The sequence below is a fragment of the Sapajus apella genome, unplaced genomic scaffold (assembly GCF_009761245.1).
Source record: "Sapajus apella isolate SASKATOON/1434 unplaced genomic scaffold, GSC_monkey_1.0 scaffold108, whole genome shotgun sequence".
NCBI lineage: Eukaryota > Metazoa > Chordata > Mammalia > Primates > Cebidae > Sapajus > Sapajus apella.
Window position 1 is genome coordinate 4084889 of NW_022437048.1, and position 16045 is coordinate 4100933.

At 36.7% G+C, this 16045-nt stretch overlaps 1 long non-coding RNA gene across 1 annotated transcript; it reads right to left on the bottom strand.

Annotated features, from left to right (window-relative positions):
- Positions 1-3593: 3593 nt before the first annotated feature.
- On the bottom strand, positions 3594-10056 carry LOC116537263. The gene is made up of 2 exons (XR_004263047.1): positions 9973-10056; positions 3594-3762 (listed from the first exon to the last, which is right to left on the bottom strand). It is a non-coding gene; the product is annotated as an uncharacterized LOC116537263 (long non-coding RNA).
- Positions 10057-16045: the final 5989 nt, after the last annotated feature.

A 16045-nucleotide genomic window follows, 5' to 3' on the forward strand; every position in this document is an offset into this window, starting at 1 on the left:
TAAAGATAGTTTGTTTCTAGCCATAAAGAATGTGACTGTGTATAATAAAATGCCAACCCCTTGTAGTTTACTTTATTTTCTCCATGACTGGAAGATAAATGTAAAGAAGTTAAATTTTATTTTTGAGTTTTTTTTTTTTTCCCATTTATTTATTTTATTGCATTTTACATTTTGGGGTACATGTGAAGAACATGCAAAATTGTTGCATAGGAACACACGTGGCAGTGTGATTTGCTGCCTTCCTCCCCATCACCTACATCTGGCATTTCTCCCCTTGCTATCTCTCCCCAGCTTCCCACCCCCCACCCTCCCTCCCCTATTTCCCCCCAACTGACCCCAGTGTGTAGTGCTCCCCTCCCTGTGTCCATGTGTTCTCATTGTTCAACACCCGCCTATGAGTGAGAACATGCGGTGTTTGATCTTCTGCTCTTCTGTCAGTTTGCTGAGAATGATGGTTTCCAGGTTCATCCATGTCCCTACAAAGGACCCAAACTCATCGTTTCTGATGGCTGCATAATATTCCATGGTGTATATGTGCCACATTTTCCCTATCCAGTCTATCGTCGATGGGCATTTGGGTTGGTTCCAGGTCTTTGCTATTGTAAACAGTGCTGCAATGAACATTCGTGTACACGTGTCCTTATAGTAGAACGACTTGTAATCCTTTGGATATATACCCAGTAATGGGATTGCTGGGTCAAATGGAATATCTATTTCTAGGTCCTTGAGGAATCGCCACACTGTCTTCCACAATGGTTGCACTAATTTACACTCCCACCAACAGTGCAAAAGTGTTCCTATTTCTCCACATCCTCTCCAGCATCTGTTGTCTCCAGATTTTTTAATGATCGCCATTCTAACCGGCGTGAGATGGTATCTCAGTGTAGTTTTGATTTGCATTTTAGCCATGTGCAGAAAGCAGAAACTGGACCCCTTCCTGACACCTTACACTAAATTTAACTCCAGATGGATTAAAGACTTAAACATAAGACCTAACACCATAAAAACCCTAGAAGAAAATCTAGGCAAAACCATTCAGGACGTAGGTGTAGGCAAGGACTTCATGACCAAAACGCCAAACGCATTGACAACAAAAGCCAAAATAGACAAATGGGACCTAATCAAACTCCACAGCTTCTGCACAGCAAAAGAAACAATCATTAGAGTGAATCGGCAACCAACAGATTGGGAAAAAATTTTTGCAGTTTACCCATCTGACAAAGGGCTGATATCCGTAATTTACAAAGAACTAAAGCAGATTTACAAGAAAAAAACTAACAAGCCCATTCAAAAGTGGGCAAAGGATATGAACAGACACTTCTCAAAAGAAGACATACGTGAGGCCAACAAACATATGAAAAAATGCTCATCATCACTGGTCATCAGAGAAATGCAAATATTTTTGAGTTTTTAAATAATAAAATGTGAATCATTTCTCATGGTTTGTTTTCTGTTGAATCATTTTCATCCTCATATGGTGTTTCCTAAGTTTTCAATATTTGTTCCTCAAAGTCTTACCTGAAAGGTCATTGTTGACTACCGATTATGTAGTTGAGTATTGGTACTAAAGTATCTGATTTCCTGTCATCAAATTTCCATAGAAATATGTAGATAAGGGAGCCTAACGATAAGAACACATGGACACATAGAGGGCAACAATACACACTGGGACCTTTCAAAGGTTGGAGGGTGAGATGAGGAAGAGGATTAGAAAAACTAACTACAGTAATGGGTACTAAGCTTAATGCCTGGGTGATGAAATAATCTGGAAAACAAACCCCCATGACACAAGTTTACACATGCAACAAATCTTAACAAATCTTAATCATGTACCCATGAACTTAAAAGCTTTAAAAAATGAAGTTCCTTGTTCTATGAATAAAATTCAAATTATAGCATGTTTGTTAGGATTCTAAAAAGATTGAGATCAACTAGTGAAATGTCTTCCATACAGCTAATAAGGAAATGAGAACAAGGCAGGTTAAATAATGAGAACTGCTAGGAGACTGAAGAAATAGAACAACTATATTATCTTGTCTAATTTTTATGTTGTCAGGCTAAATGCAACCATGATGTTTCATATGTAATGACTTAGACAATTGTGATAATAAATGAAAAATTTAAATATTTACATAATTGTTAGGCAGACATAATTCTAGCATAAATGAGAGTAAAAAATTACTAATAGTCTCTGCCTTTTTACAAATGTATTTACTATATTCACATTAATCTTACAAATATAATAGTAAGCTTTTCATTTGAAAAACAATGAAATGGGAGGGAGTTTATTTATATTCACTTGTTCCATAAGTTAGAGTCTGATATTTAAGAATTTATAAAAAAAGCAAATCTATGGGATTATCTGTGTATGAGAAATACATTAATCTATTTAGAAAGTACATATAATTTGTTTCTGATGACAAATTATTAAACACTTCTTCCAAGAAAATATTTCAAGTGATATTTTTTACATATATCCAGGATATTATCACAATTGCTACCACCGGAAATGATTTATATGTAAAAATACTAATTGGCAGTTTATAAATAATAGAGCTGTTGAAAAAAATTGTGATGATGCTAAATTTTGTTCTGCTGTTAACTCTTTGATGGTACACTCTAAAACGTTGACAGTAGTGATTAATAGGGTCTGCTATAGGCCGGGCTATATAGGTGGCTCATGCCTGTAATCCCAGCACTGTGGGAGGTTGAGAATGAATCACATGAGGTAATGAGTTCAAGATAAGCCTGGCCAATATTGGAAAACAACATCTTTACTAAAAATACAAAAATTAGCCATGCATGGTGGAACACACATGTAATCCCAGCTACTCAGGAGGCAGAGGCAGGAGAATCACATGAACCCAGGAGGTGTACATTGCAGTGAGTCAAGATCACTCCACTGTATTTCAGTTTGGGCTGCAGAGTGAGTGAGATTCTATGTACCTTAAGGGCAAGATCTGATCTCCCTCCTTTCTGTTACATCCTCCTTTTGGACATTGGCAAAGTCCAGTCCACCCAGGCAGTTTGGTTTTTCTATTTCTCTAAATTTACTTGGCTAAGTGGATGTCTAGACTCAGAGTGGGTGAGTTTGGGCTTCCTTTCTCTGAATAGCCTTCTAACCAACACAACAAATATGCCTATTTCAAAATTAGGGAAAGAGACCCAGATTACATGGGAAGCCTGAACTCCATGATACGTTTCAGATTTTTTTCAATATCTAGTTATTGTTACATTCTACTGAAGTTACCCATAAAATATAATGCATTTCTTATAACATTTGTAGTGTATACAGTGTCCTCAGGAATTCTGTAAGGAATAGAACCAAATGGCAGAGCAGAATTTAGTGCTATCTGTTACCTACCTCCACTATCATGATAATACCGAAATGCCACACTGCACCTCCTCATTATGGATTTTTCTCTGATCAAAATCAGAGAAAATAATGCCAAAGTATTATTAATCAAAAACACTCTTTGTGCTATTTTATCTTCTGTCATGTCTGTTGTTTTTAAACTGACATCTGAGGTAAATTATCCTAAAAGTTAACTTTTCAGGCAGGAAATTTTCACCCTTTAACTCTTTACATAATATAATATTCTTTTAGTTTTCCACCATTATGGCACTTTAAACTTTTGTGGGAACTGGGCAAGGGCTGATGCAGTCACATCAACCTTTTCTTCTGTGATGTTCCTGACCATCAATCCCAGATGAAACGCTGCAATGCTATTTTCTCCAGAGCTCTGAGAAAATGTCCATTTCCTATGAAGAAAGAATTTGCTCTATCACAAAAGAGCATTAACACAGCAAACACTATTGAAAAGAACGCTGCAAGCAACTAAGGATGGAATATCAAATATTAGCTGGAATTGTTGGAGTAGAAGCTATTATAAAACATACATAATATGAAATTTTCCATCTTAACCACTTCTAAGTGTGCACATAGCACTACTAGATACACAATCTTATGCAACCAATCTCCAAAACGTTTTCTTCTTGTAAAGTTAAAACTCTCTGCTATAAACAACAACTTTTCATTTTATGATGCCTTTTCATGTGGTAGTCACCATTCTACTTTTCTTTTTAATGAATTTGGCTAGATACCTTCTATAAAAGGAATTACAGTTTGTCTTTTTATGATTTATTCATCTAGCCTAACTACATCAAGTTTCATCCACATTGTAGCATAAGCCACATAGTGTCTATCTGTTCATTCCTTAATAATGCTGGGATTGTTTTGAGGGCTTAACTTTCTTAATAGTGCTGTTATGAATACAAATGTGCAAATATCTCTTTGAAATCCTGATTTTAATTCTTATGGATAAATACCCAGAAGAGGGATTGTGCATCGTATGGTAACACTAAGCTCTGCTAAGATTTGAGTAAAATTTGAGAACTTGTAAGACCTTGTTCTGATAATGGCCACTGTTGTTATTCCAACCCTACCCTTTAAAATGGCTATCTCAAAATCCTATTAGAGTAAAACAATAGTTTCTGAAGGAGAGAAATAACAGTAAGCCCATGAATTAAAGAATAATTAAAAGCCAGCCATACAGCTTTGCTCCTCAGTAGAAAAGAATTTCCTCATTGACTGATAAGTTGCAAAACCTGTTCTCTATCTCAAAAGGCCACACTATTGACACAAGCCATATTTATGCTTAATTTTTCAAATTTGGATGACAAATCACAATCAACTGTAGGAAAAGCACTTTGCTAAAACCTCTCAAGACAGAAAGAGAAAGGTTGTAGAGAGAAACAGAAGGAAAGAATGAGCAAGAGAGAGACCAGAAGAGACAGAGATTAGAGATAGACACAGGAAATGAAGCTAAGGAAAAAGATAGTGTAAAAAGAAAGAGAGAGAGAAAGAGGGAGAAAAAGATAGGGATGCAAAGAGAAAAGGAGAGGTAAAGAAAGAAAGAGAAAGAAAAACAAAGGTGAGGCATGTTGGAGATTGTGAGAGTCGTAAACAATGTCATAGCAAGGAATTTTATGCAAGAAATGTATGGTTTTTGTTTTAAAGGTCTAATGAAGTTTTACAATCGTTAATTGTAAAATAAATTCTATGTGTAAACATATTAGCTAAAGTTAAAGAAGTATCATTCAGTTTTTCTGTAAGCTGGATTAAAATATAAACACAACAAGTTTTTCTTAAAGTACTAACCTGCTCTTTTACAAAGATTATAAAAGGTCTCTTAGCACAGCCACAACCATAGCATTTCCAGTACACCAGCATCAGCCTGGAAAGCATCCTGATCGAACGATGGAATGAAGAAAACACTTGAGTCAGCCTAAGGAGTGCCCTACAGGACCACAAACGCCCTGGACGTCACCTGGGGAATGCTGAAGGGGAAAATTCAGGAGGCTGGGGTAAATCCTGCTCTGGACACAGACACCATTCACTCCAGGTAATTTATTTTTTATTCTCTCACTTTGCCTACAACCTGTATCTGCCACAGTCTATTGAGACCATCCTCTAAATCTGCTTTTTTTCTGCCCTGTTGCTTAAACAAACATCCCCTTTTTCAGCTTCTAACAGTACAACTGCTTGGCTAGGAGGGATAGATTTGCCCCCACTGGGGTCCCTCAATAATGGCACACATTGGACTAAAGTGCCAGATAACACTACATATCACTCCACTATCCTCCCACTATGTGTAAGTTATAAAGGTTCTAACCCCTACTGTGTACCTGCTCCAAAACGGTTACATTATGGTAATGTACGGCTACATTATGGTAACGGAGATACCTTAAGATTCTTAGTGGCAGGTAGCCCTCAAACCAGACAATGTAATCCATGCTGCTTTCCCAAACATTCCTTCCTGTGCTAAAGAACAAAGCCAGGAAATAATGGATTCCTCTTTAGCTGGGAAGTCTGTCAGGGGAAACAAACCCATAGACTCCAGTTAGGCAATTATACCAGTTTAGACTGGAGCCCCCATGGCAGATTGCAGGGCAGCCTTGTAATGTCTTCATCCACTATAGCATCAATCACAGTTTCATAACCACATCTTGTTCCCCTATAATTTGGGCTAATGAGGGGATGGAATATCCCAGACCCTGAGTAAAATCCATGCCACCCAAGGCACCTCATGGTGCTTGGGATATTTTAGTACCTTCCTTAACACCTGCCATGCGACATATCATAATTCCAGTTGCAACTAAACTATAACCTTTATTCATAATCACATGGATCAGTGCCTGATCCATATGTTTTCCTTAAGGGAACTAACATTTCCATTGCACCCCAAAACTCCACATTTGTGATCTGGGTGCAGGGATAGGCTTGGTTTGCCTCATGTATCACTAGTCACTACATATCTAATTTAAAAAGTGCTAGTGTCATGGTATTAAGAAGACAATCTGAGGCATTCCTACCACTCAATTTAACACACTATTGGCAAGGTTCCTCTACCCTTGTCACCTTAGAATGTGCTCTGCTTCAAGTCAGACACAAAAGATTCATAGTTGCACTCATAGCCGTTATAGTCTCAGCCATAGCCATCCTAGCAACTGCCAGTGTTGCAGTGGCATCTATTAGCGAGTCAGTACAAACAGCTGCTTTTGTAATAATCTGGGCAAAAATACGTCTAACGAACTTCTCTTACAGCAAGGTATACATCAAAAAGTTTTTGCACATCTGCAAGCCCTCAAGGCTGCTGTGGAATATGTGGGGGAGGGACAGGATGCACTGGCATTCCAATAGCAATTAATCTGTGACTGGAAACACAAACATATCTGTGTCACTTCTCTACCATGGAATCATTCAATACATAGTTGGGATGAGGTGAAACAAGACTTCTGGGGAACTTTTTATTACAATTCAACTGCAGATGTAAAGCAACTTAAAACCAAAATTTTAAAATCCCTTCACACTATAGAACCACACATCCAACAACAAACAGCCATATGAAAAGGTGTGTAAATCATCTCTCCTGGTTAGACCCCTGTTCCTGGGAGCTGAGACTTGAAAAGAATGTTTCCTACTGTACTCATAATTGCCTTATGTTATTTGTTAATTCTAGGATGCAAAGCCAGAATAAGAGCAATGACTGCCTCACCTGACAGACCCATGACTGAGTGCATTGGTGCCTATCAGTCAACAGAGCCTGATAGTAAAAGCATAGAACGGGTATATGTTGGGGTTCACTCAGGGTGGTGGCAGAAATATTAAAGGAAATTTATAGAATATAGTCACAAACCCTTTTGGAAGGCCAAAGAGTTTTCTATTACTTGGCTGAAATCAGCTTTGTCCCTTTAATTAGATAAGATAAACTCCCCACATTCCTTTGTTTCTACTCTAACTAGCTTTTTTACTCATGTAATCTTTGAGCCAGATGGCCCTCTGGGGTGGGGAGTAGGGGAGGTTGACCAGGGAGATTATCCTTTAATGGTGTTTGCTCTGGGCACCTGCACCCAAGCTTTAATCTTTCAAAGGACTGCTCTCTTAACCATGTTAATTATCCACAAGTGTATTTACTCAAAGCCTTTGTTGTGAAATCTATACTGAATAAATGTGAGGAAGGAGAACTAGTGGGGGTTGTGTTGCTGCAATTTTACTCTTCGGGAAGTACATGACACCTAGTCCACTCTTTCACTGTACTCTGTGTTTGAGTGTATTTATTCATCTATTGTAGAAGCAAGGTCTGCAGGACAGACTCCCACAGGTGGTACCCCAACGTGACCAATGTCACATATTAGTAGTGTCAAATTTTTAAAGAAACCTCATCATTAAGTTCCTTCAGAAGGAATTATGTGCTACAAAATAAATTTCCTCTATTATTAATGCATAGTCATGCAATGTGCCTGTGTGTGTATTTGACTGAGTATGTATGATAAGAATTAAAATAGCATCTTTACACACTAATGGGGAGAGATAGTGTTAAAAAATATGTGAACCAGACTCTTTATTAAAATATTTTAATAATTAACATGGATTCTTAAGAATACTACCACTATTTATTTATCTTGAATTTTATATTGTTATAATTCTGCTAAATAACTTGTGTACATTCTAGGTGATTTTTCTGAACAATTATGTTAGTTTAGTCGTGACATTGATTTCCCTGACTATGATCACTAAGGAAAAGTCACTGGTCATTGGGAAGACATTATGTATTTCTCTCAACTGTATAATCCAACATAAAACATTTGTTTTATGTTCTTAGTGGACATTTACATATTCTTTGGTAAAATTTCTGTTTAGATCTTTTAAACATTTTTTGATTAGGTTGTCTTTTTAACATTGAGCTGTAAGCATTCTTTATATATTTTTTATACAGGTCATTTATCAGGTATGTAACTTGCAAATATATATTTCAAACTCTGGTTTCTCTTTTGACTTTATTGATGGTGTTCTTTGATGTGAAAATATTTTAATTTTTAAAATCCAATTTATCAATATTATTTTGGTTGCTTCTGCTGCTGGTGTTATAGCTAAAACCTTACCAGATTCAAGGTTATAATGTTATACCCAAATTCTTCCTGCTATGAATTTTATATTTCTAGATCTTACATTTCAGTGTTTCATCTATTTTGGGTTTATTTTTGTACATTATTTGAGGACAGAGGTCCAATTTTATTCATTTGTATAAGGCTAATTAGTTTACCCACTGGTATTTGCTAAAGAGATTCTTCTTTCTCAACTGCATAGCTTTAACATTCCTGTCAAAGAGTAGTTGACCCTATGTTTGGCTATATTTCTGGATTCCTTATTCTTCAGTCTGGTTATTTTGGCACTAATTCATATTTTCTTTTTTCCTGCTAGCTTTGGATTTTTTTTTTCTACAGGTGTAAATTTTCCCCTTAATAACTCCTTTTTCACAACTTTTTGTATCTTTTTTGGTTTTTGTATTCTTCAACTTTTACCAAAGGTTTTTTTTTTTTTAATTTCAACTTTGACTTATAAGAATACATTGTTTATTATTAATGTATTTGTTACTCAATTTGTTATTATTTTTAAATATTGACATCTCATACAAATCTTTATTTCCTCTTCTGTTGTGTGCTGTTTCTTTTGTATTTATTACACTTAAATGTATATATCACATTTACAAACCAAAATAACATTGTTACTACATTATATAATGTCACATCTTTTGAGAAGTGAAAAAAAAATTAAGAGCAAATATATACCTATATCATTGATTATATAGGTTTTTGTTTATCATTTTTTTGTTCTTATAAATTCAAGTTATCATTTGGTATTATTTCTTGCTCCAATACAGTTTTGCCTCTATATACCACCTTAGTGCTATTATTGGCTAATGTATTACATATGTATATGTTAAATGCCCAACAATATAACTATATATCTGCTTTACATACTTCTCAAATTTGTTGAGGGAAGTTGAATAAACATGTATTTATACAATTTGTTAATTTCCATAATTATTTTTTCAGGTGCTCCTTTTTTTATGTGGATTAAATTTTTTTCTGTGTTTATTTACTCAGCCTGGAAAATTTCTTTGGAAATTTTGTAAGGCAGACAGATTACTTAGCAATAAGTTCTATTTTTTGTTTGTTTAGGAAAGTCTTTATTTTACCTTTTGAAAGATAATTTTGTAGAACATAGGATTTTTTGTTGACTTTTTTTCTTTTCATGCCATAAGCACTCCGTTATTAATGTTATTTTAGTTCTGTTTTTTTTTTCTTATTTTTGGCAATATTTTGTAGTTTTCCTAGCAGAGGCGTTTCACCTACTTCATGGAATATATTCCTAAGTATTTTATGCTTTTTTTTTCTTTTTGATTCAGCTGTTGTAAAAAAGGATGAATTCTTGATTTGATTCTCAGCTTGAAGCCTGCACAGCTAAAGCAAGACTAAGCAAAAATAATAAATCTGAAGGTATCAGATTACCTCACTTCAAACTACTACAAGTCTGTAGCTACTGAAACAGGATGACACTGGTATAAAAACAGGCATGTAGACCAATGGAACAGAATAGAGAATCCAGAAATAAAGTCAAATACTTACAGCCAACTGCTCTTTGGCAAAGCAAACAAAAACATAGAGTGGAGAAAGCTTCTGCACAGAAGAAGAAATAATCAGCTGAGTAAACAGACAACTCACAAAGTGGGAGAAAATATTCACAAACTATGCATCTGTTATAGGATTAAAATCCAGAATCTACACAGAGTTCAAACAAAACAACAAGATAAAAACAAATAATACCATCAAAAAGTAGGCTAAGATCATGAATGGACAATTCTCAAAAGAAAATTACAAATGGCCAATGAACATAAAAAAATGCTCAACATCAGTAATCATCAGGGAAATCCAAATCAAAACCAAAATTGAATACCACCGTCCACCTTTAAGAATGAACATCATTTAAAAATCCAAAAAATATTACAGTCTTGGCATGGATTTGGTAAAAGGGAGCACTTTTACACTGCTGGTGAGACTATAAGCTACTATAATCATTGTAGAAAACAGTAAGGAGATTCCTTAGAAAACTAACAGTAGATCTACATTTTGACCCAGTTATTCTACTATTGGGTATCTACCCAGAGAAAAAGAAGCCATTATATGCAAAGATTTATGCACACACATTTTATAGCAGTACAAATCCCAATCATAAAAATATGGAACAAACCCAAATGTCCTTCAACCAATGGATAAAGAAAATGTAATACACACACACACACACACACCCCATGGAATACTACTCAGTCATAATACAGAACAAAATAAAGCTATTAATAGCAACCTGGATGGAGTTGGACACCATTATTCTAAATGAAGTAATTCAGGCTTACATAACCAAAACTTGAATCTTGTCAATTATAAGTGGGAGCCAAGCTATGAAAATACAAAGACATAAGAATAATAAAAACGACTCTCAGGACTCAGGGAACAGTTGGAGTGGGGAGAGGGATAACAGACCATACACTGGGTGCTCTGTACACTGCTCAGGTGATGAGTGTACCAAAATTTCAGAAATCACAACTAAAGAACTTATCCATCTAATCAAACACCACCTGTTCCCTAAAAAGTATTGAAATAATTTTAAAATGAGAATAAAATCAACCAGATGAATATTTTTTTTTCTCATTTATTTATTTTATTGCATTTTAGGTTTTGGGGTACATGTGAAGAACATGCAAGATTGTTGCATAGGTACACATGCAGCAGTGTGATTTGCTGCCTTCCTCCCCATCACCTACATCTGGCATCTATCCCCTTGCTATCTCTCCCCAGCTCCCCACCCTCCACCATCCCTCCCTTATTTCCCCCCAACTGACCCCACTGTGTCGTGCTCCCCTCCCTGTGTCCATGTGTTCTCATTGTTCAACACCCGCCTATGAGTGAGAACATGTGGTGTTTGATCTTCTGCTCTTCTGTCAGTTTGCTGAGAATGATGGTTTCCAGGTTCATCTATGTCCCTACAAAGGATGCAAACTCATCGTTTTTGATGGCTGCATGATATTCCATGGTGTATATGTGCTACATTTTCCCTGTCCAGACTATCATCGATGGGCATTTGGGTTGGTTCCAGGCCTTTGCTATTGTAAACAGTGCTACAATGAACATTCATGTGCACGTGTCCTTATAGTAGAACGATTTATAATCCTTTGGATATATACCCAGTAATGGGATTGCTGGGTTAAATGGAATTTCTATTTCTAGGTCCTTGAGGAATCGCCACACTGTCTTCCACAATGGTTGAACTAATTTACACTCCCACCAACAGTGTAAAAGTGTTCCTATTTCTCCACATCCTCTCCAGCACCTGTTGTCTCCAGATTTTTTGATGATCGCCATTCTAACTGGCATGAGATGGTATCTCAATGTTGTTGTGATTTGCATTTCTCTGATGACCAGTGATGATGAGCATTTTTTCGTATGTTTGTTGGCCTCATGTATGTCTTCTTTTGTAAAGTATCTGTTCATATCCTTTGCCGACTTTTGAATGGGCTTGTTAGTTTTTTTTCTTGTAAATCTGTTTTAGTTCTTTGTAAATTCTGGATATCAGTCCTTTGTCAGATGGGTAACCTGCAAAAATTTTTTCCCGTTCTGTTGGTTGCCGATTCACTCTAATGACTGCTTCTTTTGCTGTGCAGAAGCTGTGGAGTTTGATTAGGTCCCGTTTGTCTATTTTGGCTTTTGCTGTCAATGCTTTTGGTGTTTTAGTCATGAAGTCTTTGCCTACACCTATGTCCTGAATGGTTTTGCCTTAATTTTCTTCTAGGGTTTTTATGGTGTTACATCTTATGTTTGTCTTTAATCCATCTGGAGTTAATTTTAGTGTAAGGTGTCAGGAAGGGGCCCAGTATCTGCTTTCTGCACATGGCTAGCCAGTTTTCCCAACACCATTTATTAAACAGGGCATTCTTTCCCCATTGCTTGTTTTTGTCAGGTTTGTCAAAGATCAGATGGTTTCAGATATGTTGCATTGCCTCCGAGACCTCTGTTCTGTTTCATTGGTCTATATCTCTGTTTTGGTACCAGTACCATGCTGTTTTGATTACTGTAGACTTGTAGTATAGTTTGAGGTCCGGTAGTGTGATGCCTCCTGCTTTGTTCTTTTTGCTTAGAATTGGCTTGGCTATGTGGGCTCTCTTTTGGTTCCATATGAAGTTTAATGTGTTTTTTTTTCCAGTTCTGTGAAGAAGGTCATTGGTAGCTTGATGGGGATAGCATTGAATCTGTAAATTACTTTGGGCAGTATGGCCATTTTCACGATATTGATTCTTCCTAACCATGAACATGGAATGTTTCTCCATCTGTTTGTGTCCTCTCTTATTTCGTTGAGCAGTGGCTTGTAGTTCTCCTTGAAGAGGTCCTTTATGTTCCTTGTTAGTTGTATTCCTAGGTATTTTATTCTCTTTGTGGCAATTGTGAATGGAAGTTTGTTCTTGATTTGGCTCTCTTTTAGTCTGTTATTGGTGTATAGGAATGCATGTGATTTTTGCACATTGATTTGTATCCTGAGACTTTGCTGAAGTTGTTTATCAGTTTCAGGAGATTTGGGGCTGAGACGATGGGGTCTTCTAGATATACAATCATGTTGTCTGCAAATAGAGACAATTTGACTTCCCCCTTTCCTATTTGAATGCCCTTTATTTCTTTTTCTTGCCTGATTGCTCTGGTTAGAACTTCTAATACTATATTGAACAGCAGTGGTGAGAGCGGGCATCCTTGTCTGGTGCCAGATTTCAAGGGGAATGCTTCCAGTTTTTGCCCATTCATTATGATATTGGCTGTTGGTTTGCAGGAAATAGCTTTTATTATTTTGAGATATGTTCCGTCAATACCTAGCTTATTGAGAGTTTTTAACATAAAGGCCTGTTGAATTTTGTCAAAGTCCTTCTCTGCATCAATTGAGATAATCATGTGGTTTCTGTCGTTGGTTCTGTTTATGTGGTGAATTACGTTTATAGACTTGCATGTATTGAACCAGGCTTGCATCCCTGGGATGAAGCCTACTTGATCGTGGTGGATGCTTTTTGATGTGCTGTTGCAATTGGCTTGTCAGTATTTTATTGAAGATTTTTGCGTCTATGTTCATCATGGATATTGGCCTGAAGTTTTCTTTTCTTGTTGAGTCTCTGCCGGGTTTTGGAATCAAGATGATGTTGGTCTCATAAAATGATTTGGGAAGAATTCACTCTTTTTGTATTGTTTGGAATAGTTTCAGAAGGAATGGTACCAGCTCCTCTTTGTATGTCTGTTAGAATTTGGGTGTGAACCCATCTGGACCTGGGCTTTTTTTGGGTGGTAAGCTCTTAATTGCTGCTTCCACTTCAGACCTTGTTATGGGTCTGTTCAGGGTTTCGGCTTCTTCCTGGTTGAGGCTTGGAAGCAAGCAAGTGTCCAGGAATTTATCCATTTCTTCCAGGTTTACTATTTTTTGTGCATAGAGTTGTTTGCAATAATCTCTGATGATGGTTTGAATTTCTGTGGAATCTGTGGTGATATCCCCTTTATCGTTTTTATTGCATCAATTTGGTTATTCTCTCTTTTCTTGTTTATTAATCTGGCTAGTGGTCTGTCTATTTTGTTGATTTTTTCAAAAAAACATCTCCTGGATTTATTGATTTTTTGAAGGGTTTTTTGTGTCTTTATCTCCTTCAGTTCTGCTCTGATCTTAGCTATTTCTTGTCTTCTGCTAGACTTTGAGTATTTTTGATCTTGCTCCTCTAGCTCTTTCAGTTTTGACGATAGGGTGTCAATTTTTGATCTCTCCTTGCTTCTCATGTGGGCACTTATTGCTACATATTTTCCTCTAGAGACTGCTTTAAATGTGTCCCAGAAATTCTGGTATGTTATGTCTACATTCTCATTGGTTTCAAAGAACATCTTTATTTCTGTCTTCATTTCATTGTTTATCCAGTCAACATTCAAGAGCAAGTTGTTCAGTTTCCATGAAGCTGTGCAGTTCTGGGTTAGTTTTTGAATTCTGAGTTCTAACTTGATTGCACTGTGGTCTGAGATACTGTTTGTTACGATTTCCGTTATTTTACATTTGCTGAGGAGTGATTTACTCCCAATTATGTGGTCAATTTTAGAGTAGGTGTGATGTGGTGCTGAGAAGAATGTATATTCTGTGGATTTGGGGTGGAGAGTTCTGTAAATGTCTATTAGGTTTGCTTGTTTCAGGTCTGAGTTCAAGTCCTGGATATCCTTGTTAATTTTCTGTCTGGTTGATCTGTCTAATATTGACAATGGCGTGTTAAAGTCTCCCACTACAATTGTGTGGGAGTCTAAGTCTCTTTGTAAGTCATTAAGAACTTGCCTTATGTATCTGGGTGCTCCTGTATTTGGTGCATATATATTTAGGATCGTTAGCTCTTCTTGTCAATGAAGAGAATGAATCCAAGCTGGAAAATACTCTTCAGGATATTATCCAGGAAAACTTCCCCAGCCTAGCAAGGCAGGCAAATATTCAAGTCCAGGAAATACAGAGAACACCACAAAGATATTCATCAAGAAGAGCAACCCCAAGGCACATAATCATCAGATTCACCAGGGTTGAAATGAAAGAGAAAATACTAAGGGCAGCCAGAGAGAAAGGTCGGGTTACCCACAAAGGGAAGCCCATCAGACTCATAGCAGATCTCTCAGCAGAAACCCTACAAGCCAGAAGAGAATGGGGGCCAATATTCAACATCCTTAAAGAAAAGAACTTTCAACCCAGAATCTCCTATCCAGCCAAACTAAGCTTCATAAGCGAAGGAAAAATAAAATCCTTTGTGAACATGCAAGTACTCAGAGATTTTGTCAGAGATTTGCTTTACAAGAGCTTCTGAAAGAGGCTCTACACATATAAAGGAACAACCAGTACCAACCACTCCAAAAACATGCCAAATGGTAAAGAGAATCAACACAATGAAGAATCTGTGTCAACTAACGGGCAAAACAGCCAGCTAGCACCAAAATGGCAGTATCAAATTCACACATAACAATATTAACCCTAAATGTAAATGGAATAAATGCCCCAAATCAAAAGACACAGAATGGCAAATTGGATAAAAAGCCAAAACCCATCGGTGTGCTTTATCCAGGAAACCCATCTCAAATACAAGGATACACAAAGTCTCAAAATAAAGGGATAGAGGAAGATTTACCAAGCAAATGGAGAGCAAAAAAAAGAGGAGTTGCAATTCTCATCTCTGATAAATTAGACTTTAAAGCAACAAAGATCAAAAGAGACAAAGAAGGACATTACATAATGGTAAAAGGATCAATACAACAAGAAGAGCTAATGATCCTAAATATATACGCACCCAATACAGGAGCACCCAGATACATAAGGCAAGTTCTTAATGACTTACAAAGAGATTTAGACTCCCACACAATTATAGTGGGAGACTTTAACACCCCATTGTCAATATTAGACATGTCAACCAGACAGAAAATTAACAAGGATATCCAGAACTTGAACTCAGTCCTGGACCAAGCAAACCTAATAGACATTTACAGAATATTTTTAAATGACCAGAAAACATGGGTAAAGTGAGGCTCATGGTGAAAGACTGGCTCAGCAGAAAAATGGAACTGTATCTCAACTCTCCTGACTTTTAGCCCAGTGTTCTTTCCACCA